The sequence below is a fragment of the Lonchura striata genome, chromosome 17 (assembly GCF_050655825.1).
Source record: "Lonchura striata isolate lonStrDom1 chromosome 17, ASM5065582v1, whole genome shotgun sequence".
Taxonomy (NCBI): Eukaryota; Metazoa; Chordata; class Aves; order Passeriformes; family Estrildidae; genus Lonchura; species Lonchura striata.
The window spans coordinates 5,108,200-5,119,840 of record NC_140719.1 but is presented as its reverse complement, the minus strand read 5'-3'; positions in this window follow the sequence as shown (position 1 = coordinate 5,119,840).

Here is an 11,641-nt window from a genome sequence, read left to right as displayed (position 1 = left end):
GTGTGTGTGTGTGTGTGTGTGTGTATGTGTATATATATAAAAATATAGGAACCGTGTACACACTTGCCCTCTGAGAACCACTTTCTGTGGATCCTTTTTTTACTAATGTAGTTTTTCTAGAGAGTGTCCTGCCCAGGCACTAACTGGGTTTGACCCAGTTTGGTGGATAAAAACAGACATGATTGCTGCCTGGGATATTAGATGATGAATTTTTCATATTCAGCCTTGTTTCACTGCAAAGTCCAGCCTCAGTCCCCCCTCTGTCTGCAGCACATCCCCTTTAGCAGGTCCTGCTTTGTGAAATTGCATTTCTTTGTTTACTCTGCATGACGCCAAGAAATGCCTTTTCTTCTCTTCTTTTTTTCTTTTCTTTATTTTTGAAGTGAAAGTTATTAAGCTACTTCTGGCATAATACCTCTAAATGCCGAGTTCGTGAGAGGGAATTTTAACTTGGTTAATCTGACACAAATGAAAAACTATTCAAGGCTTGAGATGACTGGAAAGTTTAGTGTCATGGCTTTTTCAGGAGAAAAAGAGGGTTCTCAGCAAAATTTCATTTGAGCACTTGACGTTATTTATTTCCTTTAAAGTGTTGGGCATGGTTTAAAGACACGGGAAAAACTGAACTAATGGTTCTGCTTGCTGCTGGGGGGCACATGGGGCAGAGAGAAGGGCAGAGGGGATGGAAAGTGTTCTCCTTATTGATGTGGGACAGTGGGTAACTGCTCCCACTGCGAGCTGCATCCTGCAGGCTTGCTCAGGGCTGGAATGGAAATGTCATTCTCTTAAAAGTTAAATTTCAACTGCCATCATTTCTGTGACTATTATCAGCAGAGGGAAATGGGAAGTAGAGGCTCACTGTGATACAGAGACCTCATAAGTCTGAGATCATTCCTTTCATTGTTCAAAGCCATTACATCTGAATTAAAGATGCCTTGGGATGCTCCTCATCCAAAAGTTTTTTTCCATTTTTCATTTGCATTTCTGGGATCAGAAAGAATCAGGATCTGCCAGAGTTAAGCTATGCCAGTGCTCAGAGGGGAGTGGGAAATGGAGACAACTCCGGAGATTTGAGGACCATTTTCAGAACTATGCTGTGAACTGGTGGAGTCCCAGCATCTTTTCCTCCTGGAAGGAGTGAGTGGGGTGTGTGTTTGAGTGCTGCCTTCACTCCTGAGCAGTAGCTGGGATAAATGGGCTGGAGCTTCCCTCTACTTTTTGCTCCAATAACCATGTATCAGGTTTTCCACAGCTGAGCTGAAACCATGATTCATAATCAGTTTCGTTTGTGAAAATGTTCTTCTAATTGATCAGACGGAGACCAATTTCAGTGTGGGAAACTGAACCCTGAGAAAATTAATTACCCGCCAGGCTAAACCCATTTCCTTTGGCCCAAGTACAGCTTATTGTATGTTACTGAGAGATGACTGGCTGTCGGGAGAGAGGCAATGCTATAATTCTTTCTAGGACACGCTACATTGGAAGCAGATAAAGTGCTGCTGGCTGAGGGCACTGCCTATGCAGAGTGGGGAGGTGGCACAGGGAAAGGGGAAAAGGGACAGTAAATACATGGCAAAAGGCTCAGAGGGAGTAGAGATAAGAGAAAGGAGAAAATACACCAATTTAAAAATCCCAGATTCTCCCAGGGATTAGTCACTACAGAGTTTGCCTTTGGGGACAAGGGGTTTTAACATTTCCTGTGCCTACTTGGTGTTCATTTTACACCTGTGAGATATAGAGGGATGTCACAGACCCTGGGCAAATGACACAGGCAGAGATATATTTTTTTTTCTTTGCTGTGATGCTCCAGTAATGAGGGTAGTGAACTTAGCAAGGCTCCACAGCCTGGGGGCAGGAAGGCTTAGAATAAATGCTGTAACTGAGCAGAAAGCATCAGGGAGTAAAAGTAGGCTCTCTTTCCTCCTTTAGGCTGAGGAGACGTGGAAGATCTGGGGACTCAGGAATGTGAATGAGGGTGCTGCACCCTGGTGCAGCCCATCCCTGCTCCCAGCATGGGAATTGCTGCTCCTGCAGCTGACTGCCATCCCCTTCTCTTCCAAGGGCTCCTGGCATCAGGATACCAAACTCAAAGCCCTCCAAGACAGGAGGCGTTACAGATTTTTTAATTAAAGCCAATTGGGTAATGAAAGTAGCAGGAGTATGTTCCCACTCTATGAATGGATAAATTAAAGCTCCCAGCAAAGACAGCAGACATGGAGTCTGGGTGGGGAACAGATTTTAGATGGAAATTCTAACGGCTGCCATCTTTAAGCTAATGACATCCTGCCCACACAATTGTGCCATCTTCCAGGGTAGAAAAATAACCACAGAGGGAACATGGATCTCCTTCTTCTTAGACTGGGGCTTCAACAGTGAAAAATATTAGTGTTACAGGATACTCAGGCTGCAATCCCCTGACAGTAAGAGCCAGCTACTCTCCAGCTGCTCCAGGTTAATAGAAATACTTCCTTGGCTAGACCCCAGCACAAAACAAAATAGGATTTACAGCCAGAGCAAAGCTAATCAAAGAAAAAGGACAAAGGTTTATCAGCAGCCAGAACTTCTCAGAAGCAAAGAACTTAGTGATGTCTGGGTCAACAATGTTCTTGTGCTTCAGAGAGCCCTCGATGCAGATTGCCTGGGGAATGCCTCGCCTTGATGGAAAGTTTTAACCCTTTGACTTTTGAAAGGACATGGTCTAGGTGTATTTATTGGAAAACCTTAAATTCAAACAAAATAATCTCTGTGTTGCTGCCAGCCTTTTATCAGCGCCTGTGTGGAGGTGCTCAGGAGCTCTGTATAAATGCGATGTACTTAAGAAACAAAGGTTGAGTGGAATGACCTCTTCAAATGCAGATGTCAGGTGTCTTTAAAGCCCTGGGGTTAAAGGATCACCAAGCTGGGTTAAGGCTCCTACTCTGTTTTCCTTCTCTATCCACCACCGTTTTCTTGCTCCGAGAAAGAGGATGGCATAATTGAGTCAGGCTCAGTGAGAGTCTCAGGGGAAAATACAATTCCACACTATTTCCTTATGGTACATTATGGAATTTATTTTTAATACAGGATGTTCCTTCTTACATACCCTCATCAGAGACCTCTGTTCCCAAAATCTGGAGTGCTCCAGGGCTCCATCTCCCTAACAGGTCAACTGGGAAGAGGAAATACCCTTCCATGGGAGAGGGAGAAAAACCTGGGAGCAGGGAAGAGATGCAGGAATCAATACATAACAGAGAAAATTGAAAGAAGTGCCTACTGAATTAATGATATTGAGATAATTGCTATTCCATTTAGGACCTCTTATTTTGGCAGTGACACAGCCAAGGTGTAATACAGCTGGAAATGAAAATGGATGGATGTTAATCCATTGAGCTTTATGGCTACTGTTAGTTTCTGATGGATCCTGATAGTCTGCTAAGCAGACCCCTCACTGCCTACCTCTTAAACCAGAGTTCCCAGCTCCTCCAATCTCTTGCAGCAGGAATGCTTTTATTAACCCTCTTTGTGCACTGGAGTTGACCCTTCTTCTGGGGAAAAGTCAGAGCTCTCTCAAGTGAAACACCAGTTTTGAAGGGACAAATTCCATTTACATCATGAGTGTGAGCCAGTATTTTTACAGGCAACTATGCAAGTACAAAACCACTCAAAAAAATGTTGGTGAGTTGTCACCCTGTTTTTTTGAGAGTTTTAGAGTTCTTCTAAGTTCCTATGCCTTCTGATATTTACATATTTCAACTGAGTTTTCTCACGCATGTTCATGTAAATAACAATTGTTTTGCATTCTTCTTTGTGGGTGGAGAGAATTGATGGACTGTTGGTTTGACCAGTGTGGTTGGAGAGGTGGCAATTTCACCCTCCAATCCACTGTCATTTTTGCTATTGTATATATAGTTGAGTCAGAAAATAAAGTTTGCTTTTTTGTGTTCTTTTTCTTTCCTTTTATATCTAGCCAGCTTCTGTGAGTTATTTCATGCCACAGTGTGACAGTGAGTTAAGTCAGTTTAGCATTTTCCCACCCATCAACTGAGCTACTATAACAAAGATTGTGTCCACTCTTATCCCTTAGCTCTTGGACAAACTGCAAAACCATGTTGCTTGGCTCCAGCTTTTTTTTTTTTTCCATGCTTCTCTTCCTCTCCACTCTCCACTGTTTTTCCATAGGAAAATAAAAATAAGAAAAAAACTACAAATACAAAAGCTATTTTCTAAATACTCATTAATTTCAACACCCAGAAAAAATTGATAAAAGATCAGCATGCACTTATTGAACAGAAATTCAGGAGAGCAGCAGGAGGTGAACATTTACTCTCCTGGGGAATGGTGCTGGTCCAAGAGCAGCTCACCTGGCCATTCATTCAGTGCCCACTGAGGGGGAAAGGAGATGAGATATTACTCCATTACAGTCTCGAATGTATAATTCATACAATGCCAATGAAATCATGATAAATGACTGAATTGTTCACAAAGGCCATTCTTCACACTTTAACCCATTAAAAAAAAAATCTTTTATTCCTCTCTTCTAAACTTTCTATTAATGACTCCCCTCCTTGCCTTTGCTTCCCTTGCAGGCACTTGGTAGAGATGCCCTAAAGGGGCAGAAGGAGAGCTGTTGGAGAAGACACAGAGAATTGGATGCATGGATATTGGGAACTTTCATTCAGTGAAGGTGTGAGGCCCTGGCACAGGTGCTCAGAGCAGCTGTGGCTGCCCCTGGATCCCTGGCAGTGCCCAAGGCCAGGCTGGAGCACCCTGGGATAGTTGAAATTGTCCCTGCCCATGGCAGGGGACGGAACGAGATGATCTTTGAAGTCCCTTCCAAAGTGTTTTGTGATTCCAAATCTCCCTCCCTCTCTGTGTCTCCATGAACATCCCATTCTGTACCCAAGTATTGTCACTTGGGTGTATGAGCCAGCTGACTTTACACATCTGATCTGCTTCAGACACCCTCTGGCCATGGTTTTCTCAAAAGATGTGTCTGCCTTTCAGTTTCCTCCTCTGTTCCATGCAAAAGGAAAGGTAACAGAATATTCCAAGTCCATTCTTGGTTTGTTTGGTCAGTTGTTTGCCCTCCGTGAGATGACAGCAGCATGTGACAAACACAAGGTTCTTGCACATGCACTGCAAGAGTTTTGAGTCCACGAAACCAAACCACAGCACTTTGAATCCTTGGGCTGCATGGGAAAGCTGCCATGCTCCTGGTAACTCACCTGCTGCTCACTCACCTGGCCTGGCTTCTTTATCCCTGGGAAAGGTGAACCACAGATGAGAAAGTGCTGGAAATAGGAGCTGGTAAAGGAACTGCACCTTGAAGAGCCCCAGCTCTGTTGTGAGATGCATCAGGAGGAAATACCAGTCATCCCTTGCTCAGAGCTGCTGTACTCTGGTAATCAAAACCTGGGGAAAAACTTGTAAAGATTGTAGCACACACGTGGACAGACAGTGAGATAGATCATAAGCAAAAATAACAGTTTAAAATTGCATTTCTGTTTGTGACCTGATTTTCCCAAGTCCGGAGTGCTCGATCCAGTGGCACATGCTGTGGGAGCAGCCCTCTGGGGAATTAGTCCAGAGGTAGGATCTGTACTTAACAGGCTTATTTTTGCAAATTTTTCTTATGTGTAGTTGAAAAGGCAAAAAAGCACTAACCAAGGATGTTTTCTAAAGGTCGAACCTTTCTTTTTGCAGGAGCTTTCCCACTCTGCTTGCTTTTATTTCCAGGTACTCCCTAAGGACTGACTGAAACTCCACAGCTCTGAGCACATCCTTTGTCCTGCTTAATCATTGTTAACAGCCCAAAAAGATGAGATAATGGCGACCCATCTTAGGGACTCCAAGATCCTGATTGTTCAGAAAGGTCATAGAAAAGCCACGTTTCTAATCTTTGCAAAAGAAGAGATTAACAGGCAGCCTTGCTGAGATGCTGGGGGGAGGAAGGAAAAGAGGAAGAAAGGTGATAGAAGGCTCTTTGGGTTTGACTTGGATACAAGGAGAAGGAACTGTGAAACAAAGCCTTGACATCGCAAGGAAGCAGGGAAAAAAAATTCCTCTGTAAAATACACAGGCACCATGAGGAGCAACTGGGGAAAAGGGTGGAAGGAGACAAGCTTTGGGGAAAGAATATTCGGTGTAAAATGAGTCAGGGTGCTCTTTATTCCTCCAGCATTCGAGGTTGCTGGCCTTCCCCTCTGATTCCTATGGGAGATTGGTACTGGAGCTGTTGTGGCTGAAAAGAGGAATGGGACAGACTGGAAGACTGGATGGGATTTGTCCCCCATTATACACTGTACAAATTAAAGCTGAAAGACAAGATTCAAGGGGTTCTCCAGGCTTCCTGGAGTCTGTGGAGGAATCATCACCCACGACAGGCAAATCCACCCATAACAAAAGAAGTGAGCAGTGAAGAGGGAAGAGATGCCTCAGCTCTAGAGGAGCTCATCTGTCTTTGGTTAAAGAAAAAGAAAATCAAACGGGATGAGTTCAGAATGGAGGGCTAATCCCACCTCTCCTGAGTCAGAAAAATCCCATCCAGAAGCCTCTGAGAAGTCTTTTATGGCTGGAGCAGATTCTGGGAGCACAAAGGGTTCTTGCCCCATGCTCTCAGGCCATGTTGTATGTTATGGAAGGACAGGAAAATACACAAGCAGAGCTAAACATGAAAAGCTGTGTCTGACAGCCCATGATCATCTTGTTCAGCTCCATTTTGTCTGTATTTCATCCAAATGATTAAAGAATATGTTAGGGATTGTGATTCCTCTCCCAGTTCTGAGGATGTTCTGGCAGGAGATGAGAGAAGCATTTGGGGCTAAAGACTTAAAAAATTCAGGCCCAGATTTCAAGCTTCTGAGGTTTGAAGTTATTTTATGCTGGAAGTTTGGCTTGGACACATCTTTAGTAGTTGCTAGAATCAGACAGAATCTCCAAAGATTTGGAAGTATTCCTAGTGCAAGAAATTACCAATTTCCATATTTTTGTTGCTCTTGATGTTTTTGACACCCAGGAACAAACGATCTTCATTTAAATGAGATGAGAAAAGTATCTCCTGCAAATTATGCCATTTCTTTTCCCCATTATGTTTTTCTGCATCTTCTGGCAGCGCTGTTGCAAAACCAGCGAACGGTCAAGTGGAACTGCAAAGACAATAACTTTAATGGAAAGAAATTGGGAACTGGAAGATGACACAGATTGCATTAGGGGGGGAAAAAAGTGAAATAATATTTAATTTCCTTGGTCATAAATAATATGTCCGCCCACATTACAAACACATCAAATATGACAGGAAAAATAGGCAGTGACATGAAAAAATATCATTATTTTTTCATTAAATGTTTTATACATTTATAAGGGGGGGAAATTAAAAAAAGCACCCTGACAAGCAAAAATATAACAGCTGAAGGGCCATTAAAGAAATGAATTAGGGCTCTAGAAGTGTGCAGATGCAGAAATTGAAAGGAAAGAAAAAAAATATGTCATAGGCAAAACTTTGACTGTTAGAACCCAGTTCCTTTCCAGAAAGGAAGTGGGGCTGTTGCTGTGGGGCTCTGGACACTGGGCAGCCCTTGATAGGGACTGAGTGATGCTGTCAGGGCTGGTTTTGAGGTAAAAGAAAGGGATCTGCTCTGCCAAGTATTTTTGTGTAGTGGTGGTTGGGCAAAGAGGATTCGTACACAGCACCTCACAGAAAGCATCAGGCTGAACACAAAACTAGAGGCACTGGAATTGGATGTTGATTTTGCAGGAAGCTCCTGGAAATTTGGGAAGGTCATAGAGGTTGTGGGTGTAAATTTTCTTGTAGGGTTAGGGCCCAGCAGGGGAATGTCAGGAGCCTTGCAGGTCCAGCTGAGCTGCTCTGTTTGCAAAGAAATTTACCTTCCATGAGTGTCCCTTAATCATCTTCCCAGTTTTCAGTTCCTTGTTCATACTATTGCTCACCCTCTGTAGACCCCAAAAGCAGCAGAAATCAGTCAAGGAGGGCAAAAAAGGCTCCAGATGAAAGGTGACATTTAGGGAAAAGGAGTTAAACACTCCTGCATGTTGTTTTGTCACTACACTCATGGCCAGTGCCTCTGTGAGAACTCAACACTGAGGCTCTAATTGTTTGTGTCTCTCTAATGATCCATCCTCTCCATCCCTCTCCATCCCCAAGACCAGAACACATCCATTCAGGATGTGAGGAACATTATCCCTGTCAGTTCTGCTCCGAGACGCTCGGCATCGCTCATCAACGAGAAGTCAAGGTCACGACACCCCTGAAGCAGCAGGCACAGCCTCATCTCCTCTGCTCTGTGTGCTGCTGAGGAGCTCCCTCCTCACCCCCGCACTAATGGCAGCAGCTCTGCTCCCCTCCAGATTGTTTAACAGATGCTCCTGATAAATGCCCGAGCAGCTGAAATTCTGCGGGAAATGGAGCGCGGCCGCCGGGCTGCCGGTGAAGGATGGGAGACACTCACAAGGTCTTCGGGATGGGCTTCACATAAGCAAAGGTTTTGGCCCTTTCACCAACGTTGCCCTGATTTTTAAAAGTGTTTTCTTTTATAGTTCTTTTGAAAGTCTTAAAGTTCTCATGAAACTTCTTCAACCTTCTGATAATGTTTACATATTTCTACCGGAGTTCTCACGCACTGTTCATGTAAATAATGATTGTTTTGTATTCTTCTTTGTGGGAGGAGAGAACTGAAGGACTGTTGGTTTGACCACTGTGGCTGGAGAGGTGGTAATTCCATCCTCCAATCCACAGTCACCTTTAGAATTCTATAAATATCAGATGCTAAATAAAACACTCTCTTTTTTGGCCTTTGAACTCACCAAGCGTTTGTGTACTTACTTTGTGACCAAGAGCAACACACCAGGACAGAGGGGCTGGAGTTGGGGAATGGGATGGGCTGAGTCATAGGAATTTTATAATATATGATCATCTGCCAGGTTGCAGGCAAAGGTGGGCTCTGCTAGAGGAAATATCCTGGGCTGTGCCAGGGTAGAGGGCTCCCAGCTGCCTCTGTGATGAATTCACTGGTAGCCAACAAACAGAATTTAGTTTGAATAAATACACACACTCTGTGTGTGTGTATACATATATTTACATGTGTTTACATGTGTTTGTTTATATTTGAATTCCACGGTTGTCAAACAGCTATCTAATGTATTTGAGAAGACAAAGTGTAAACAATTTATGTGGGGGACAAGTTTGTTGCAGACCTTTTTAGCTACACAGCCAGAGAGGTTTTGCAGGTGTTGTCTCCACCAAATATTTAGCAGTCTCAAGTAATGAATGGATTGAAGAATTAAGATTTTTTTTTTCCCTCCCTTTTGGCTTGCAAAAGACAACCCTGCAAAATGCAGTCCCTGTGAAATGTGTATTTTATCAAGATAAAGGTTTTGTTTGCAATAACACCCTCTCACAAAGCTTCTGCTGTCCCCAGAAACAGCATTCAAGATTCAAAGGACTGAGCACTGGAACAAAACCTAACCCTGATTTTCCCAGAGCCCCATTTTGTCTCTTCCTACTATATTTGGTTTATATCCACACCTTCAGTGTTCCTTTGAAGCACAGGAGATTTTTACTGAGTATAAGGATAGGAAGGAGGAAAGAAGAATGAGAAGCACTAAAGACAGAGGGAAGAAGAATGGTGAGTATTTTGAGAAGAGAAAGAATGAGCTGCTGTGGTAGTAGTTGTAGTTAATAAAGTGAACTTCCATTTCTACAGGAAATTTCTCTTCTGAATGGGAAGCAGCAGCCTAAGTTCTAAAACCTTGCCACAGAAGAGAAATTGTGTTAAAAGAAAAAATCACATGGAGACATCAAAATGCCATAGTGTGTGGCACTCTATGCCATTACAAGCTATTTAAAATTAATGCCGAATGTAATATAAGATCCATACAAATTAGATTAGAGAAAAAAGTGAAAATCAAGTGTTTTTTCTGTTCTCAAAACGAAGTTTTTTGTCATTACCAAAATGAAGTCAGAACAATTTAACTATTCTTCATCAAACATTTAATTTCAATTGAGCTGGTTCTGTGAAACCTTGTAAAAACACCTTTGCTTCCAACAGCAAACTGCTCAAGTTTATAACAGTCAAACAATGGGGAACAAATAGTTTTAAAAAACTTTTGGCTATTCAAGCATGAGTAAAAGGTGGCAGGCACTGCAGTTCTCTTGCTCTGAACTGGTTCATTGATAATTTTCACTGTAAAAGCCACAGACTGGTTGTGTTCTAACCCATGGAAGGGATATCTCTGAATGAGATCCCTGCCTGGAAATTGCTCCTGCTCATCCCTTTCAGCTCCTCTTCCTCCTGCTCCTGTGAAGCCCTGCCGGAGGATCACAAACACAGCCTCAGCACAGTTCTAGGGTGGCACGGAGTGCTGCCAAGTCACACAGGGCAGCAGAGCACCTCCCTGACCCTTGGGATGTCTTTGTGCAGGGCCCTGGTGGGCACTTGGCTCACCCTTCACATAAAACTCAAAATAAAATAAAAAGTTTTAGAACACTTCTAAATTAACCCATCTCAAAAAAAAAAAAAAAAAAAGCAACCAAAAAAACCTCAAAAAAAAAAAAACAAACCAAAAAAACCCCCCAACATAATCCAACATGGTATGAATTGCCCCTGCTTTGTTTGTATTTGTGACTTTTTCTTTGCCTTTTGAACAGTCTTTATCTCAAGTTATCTTGCTTTCACCTTCCAGTTTTCTCCCCCATCCTGCCAAGGGAGAATGAGTGTGTGTGGGGGGCTGATTTGCTGGCTGGGGCTAAACCATGGCAATAATTCATCCTAAAATACTTCAACCTAAATCACACAGAAACACACTCAAGGCCTCAGTCGTGTGTCAGTTTGAGTCTTTTGGGTCCACGGACTGCACTCTTCTGGGAATTGGACCATTAAGTATGGATTTAAGTGCTTTGCTTTAGGCACTTAAATTTAATTTGGGTTTGTTGCACAATTTCCCAGCGCTTATGGTGCTGCCCAGGAGAAGGTGATGTGCCTCAGCCCCTGTGGCTGCTCTCAGCAGTCTCTGCACAAACTCCACGCTCATTCCTGCACTCACTGGAGCTCCTCTACACCCCTAGTCCCTACTTCCCTCTCTTTCCACTTTGCCTTTCCTCTATGGGCTCTTTCCTGCCCGTCCCAGGGAGGAGGGTTGAGCTCACTGTCCAGAGCTGAGATTTCTGCTGCTTGGCCAGGGTTGAGGAGGTTTTTCTTTTTATTATTCTTTTAGTGCCAACAGCCTCTGCCTACAAGGAGCTCCATCAGTCAGCCAGCACAGCAGGCTGGGTGCACACAGATTACCACGACCCATCAAACAGCACAAATCAGAATTAGGCAGCTGAGCACAGGCAATGAGAAGAGCCATGTTCATATAATCAAGAAAACAGAGCAAATGCAACAGGGGAAATAATTAACAAAAAATACATCAGCAGCTTCCTACCATTGGAGAGGCAAGTGGAAGATAGGGGCTCCCCAAGTTAAGAGTGGAATCTTCCACCCAGGGAATGCTGAAATTCTGAGCTGCACCTTCCCAGTTTCTGCAGCTGCTTCTTGTACTTCGCAGAGCCTCCCACAGAAATCAGCAAACTGATTCACAGGCAGAAAATTGTCCCTGAGCACAACACTTTGATGTTTATGGGCTGAATGGGACTGTGTTCACCATG